We start from the raw sequence: 4,020 nt of genomic DNA, 5'->3' as shown, positions 1-4,020 counted from the left end.
TTGCAGCAGTACATTGACAGGGAATTGCCAGAAATTCAAGCTGGATTCAGAAGAGGACATGGACCAAGGGATATCATAGTTGATGTCAGATGGATCATGGTTGAAAGCAGAGAATACCAGAGAGATGTTTATCTGTGTTTTATTGACTATGCAAATGTTATGTGTGGATCATAATAAATTACGAATAACTGAAAAGAATGGGAATTCCAGAACACTTGATTGTGCTCATGAAGAACCTGTACATAGATCAAGAGGCAGTTGTTCAAACAGAACTAGGGGATGCTGAGAGGTTTAAAGTCAAAAAAGGTGTGTGTCAGGGTTGTATCCTTTCACCATACCTATTCAATCTGTATGTTGAGCAAATAGCCTGAGAAGTTGGACTATATAAAGAAGAACGTGGCATCAGGACTGGAGGAAGACTCATTAACAACCTGGAATATGCAGATGACACAACCTTGCTTGCCGAAAGTGAAGGTGACTTGAAGCACTTACTGATGAAGTTCAAAGCCTATAACCTTCAATATGGGATTACACCTTAACATAAAGGAAACAAGAATCCTCACAACTGTACCAATAAGCAACATCACAATAAATGGAGAAAAGATTGAATTTGTCAAGGATTTCATTTGACTTGGATCCATAATAAACACCCATGAAAGCAGAGGCCAATAAATCAAAAGACACATTTCATTGGGTAAATCTGCTGCAAAAGATCTTTCTAAGGTGTTAAAAAGCAATGATGTCATTTTGAGGACTAAGTCCCACCCATGGTGTTTTCAATCGCCTCATAGGCATTTAAAAGCTGGACAGTGAATAAGGAAGATCGAAGAAGAATTGACACCTTTGAATTATGGTGTTGTCAAAGAATAGTGAATATACCATGGACTCCCAGAAGAACGAACAAATCTGTCTTGGAAGAAGTGAGGCCAGAATGCTCCTTAGAAGCAAGGATGGCGAGACTTCATTTCATACTTTGGACATGTTATCAGGAGGGACCAGTCCCTGGAGAAGCACCTTATGCTTAATAAAGTAGAGGGTCAGTGAAAAAGAGGAAGACCCTTAAAGGGACTGACACAGCGGCTGCAACAATGGGCTCAAGCATAACAACGACTGTGAGGATGGCACAAGACTGGGCAGTGTTTCATTCTGTTGTACATAGGATCACTAAGAGTTAGAACCATCTAGATGGCACCTAACAACAGCTTGATTCAAAGTCTATTTTGTCTAATATTAAGATAGCCATCTAAGCTCTGTTTCATTTACTGTGTCCATGGAGTATTTTTTTTCCATTCTTTTGCTTTTAACAAATCCGTGTCTTTGAATCTGAAATGAGTCTCTTGTAAACTACTCATTTGCGTTTTGATGGGCCGCAGACTATTTCCGTTTGGAAAGTCCAGTTTCTCAATTTGGCCTCTGTTGACACCTGAACGGGCTCCTCGTTATTGCTGGGTGTGGGTGGGTATTGTGGCTCCTGCCTAGTCTTTTCCGCTGGTAGTGGTAGGAGTGCTTTGTTACTGCTCCCCACCTGGCCTGTATTGACACCACAGGTGGAGGTGGCCTCATTACCACTGGGTGGTGGTGACAGTCCTAAGTCCCCACTAAGTCTGCTATGGCACCTCCCAGCAGGGAGAAGGAAGGTGTCTTATTAGTCCCGGATGGGAGTGGAAGTCCAGGTTCCCCAAGTAGTGTCCACTGATATGATACTGCACAGGGAAGGAAGTTTGTTACCATGTGGCAGGAATGTAATTTCCAGCTCCCTGCTCACCCTTCTACTGATGCCACCTTGGCGGGGGTGATGTGGGTTGGGGGCACCTCTTTAAAACCTGGCAACAATGGAAGTCTAGACTTCACCCTCAGCCTTTGTGGGCATGGGTGGGGCTGAGGCCACAGAAACTTTCTGACTTGCTGTGCTGCCTCTTTCCCAGTCCTTTGGCTAGAGCTGGCAAACTTTTTGCATCTATACCCATTAGCATTTCTGGGTTGCCAGCTTCTTCAGCTACACATCTGGGATACATGAAGCACAAAGAAAATGCAGGAAACTTGCCACCATTTTGTTTCTTGGGTCCTGAGGCCCTTAGCCAGCCTGCCCTCTTTTTTCCACCTTTCAGAACTTTGTATGGTTGTTTCATATGTATCTTGGGTTTTTATTTGTACTTAGCAGGATGAATAGAAAAAAGTACATCTACTGCGTATCCCCAGAAGCAGAAGTCTCTGGCTGATTTTAAGATTATTTCCTCTTTCGATCATTGATGTTCAGCAATTTGATGAATTTTTTTTATGTCTTGGTGTGGAAACCCCGGTGGCGTAGTGATTAAGTGCTACGGCTGCTAACCAAAGGGTCAGCAGTTCAAATCCGCCAGGTACTCCTTGGAAACTCTATGGGGCAGTTCTACTCTGTCCTACAGGGTCAATATGAGTTGGAATCAACTCGATGGCACTGGGTTTGGTTTTTGGTTTTTTTATGTCTTGGTGTGGTTTTCTTTGTGTTTCTCTTTGTGTTTGGATTCATTGAGTTTCTTGGAAATGTGAGTTTACATTTTTTTGTCAGATTTGGAAAATCTCTGATCACTATTGTGTCAAATGTTTTTTTTCTGCCCCATCACACTTCTCTCCTGGAGCTACAATTACATTTTTCTGCTTAAAGGGGTATACTGTAATATATTTGTTGTTTGCTGCTGATGAAATCTCTCAGTTTTTCTAAATTGAAAAAGTTTTTGTTCCACTTTTGTTTCTGAGAGATATTCTTCACTGAGTATAGTGACAGTTTGTTTTTCCTTTTATTAAGATATTGCTCCACTGTCTTCCGGGCTACATTATGTCCAACAGCTGTAATTCTTATCTTTGTTCTTTTTTATAGAATGTATCTTTTGCATTGGATTAAAGATTTTGTCTTTATTATTCATTAAAGCAACAACACATGGTTCAGAAATAATTTGATATCTGAATGGAAAAAAAAAAAAGTACTTCAATCTATCCCTGTCACAACACTAAAAAAAAGAAAAGAAAAAATTTACTCAAAATGGATCATAGGCCTAATTTAAACCCTGGAACTATAAAACCTATAGGATAAAACAAACGAGACAAGTCTTTGTGACTTTAGATTAGAGGAAAATTTCTTAGATATGATGCCAAAAGCTGGATTGATTAAAGAAAAAAATTGGCAAATTGTACTGCATCAAAAGTAAAAACTGATTTTTGAAAGAAACTGTTCAAAAAATGTGAAGACAGGCCATGGAGTGGGAGAAAATATTTGCAAATCGTATTTCTGATAATGTATGCAGAACAGACAGATCAGTCTCAAAGCTCAATAGTCAGAAAACAAACAGACCAATAAAAAATAGGCCATGTATTTGAACAAATACTTCCAAAAAGAGGGTATACAGATGGTAAATGAGCACATGCCTAGATGTTCAACATCATCACTCTTTGTGGAAAGGCAAATTAAAACCATCACCCACTGCCGTCCAGTCAACTCCTACTCACAGCAACCCTACAGGAATAGGGTAGAACTGCCCCATAGTGTTTCTGAGGAGTGCCTAGTGGATTCGAACTGTCAACCTTTTGGTTAGCAGCTGTAGCTCTTAACTACTATGCCACCAGGGTTTCCTTAAAACCAGTAGGATGTCTAAAATTAAAACATTTCACTCAAGCTGCAAGGGCTGGTTGTGAGGCTCTACCAGAGTCTTATTACCTAGAGTTATCTGATGTACCTCAGGAACAAACCTCAGGTGTAGGATTTGAATCCAGGTCTGTCCGACTGCAAAGCTTGGGCTCTTTTCACCAAGCTAATGGGAGAGGCAATATGGCTATGTGGTTAAGAGCATGTCCTTGGGCAGACAAGCAAGAAGGGAGGGAAGGAACAAAGGAAGGAACTGATTTAATGCCATACAAACAGGAGTATGACTTCTCCATCACACACAGAAACCTGAGGTAGGTCCTTGGACTTTCTCTAGGTTTGGAATGTGGTTTGAGACAATTTAGCTAAAGGATAAACATATTGAGTTTCTGCTGTGCACCATC

Source organism: Elephas maximus, chromosome 19 (genome assembly GCF_024166365.1).
Source record: "Elephas maximus indicus isolate mEleMax1 chromosome 19, mEleMax1 primary haplotype, whole genome shotgun sequence".
Classification (NCBI taxonomy): Eukaryota; Metazoa; Chordata; class Mammalia; order Proboscidea; family Elephantidae; genus Elephas; species Elephas maximus.
Note: the sequence above shows the minus strand (reverse complement) of the source record.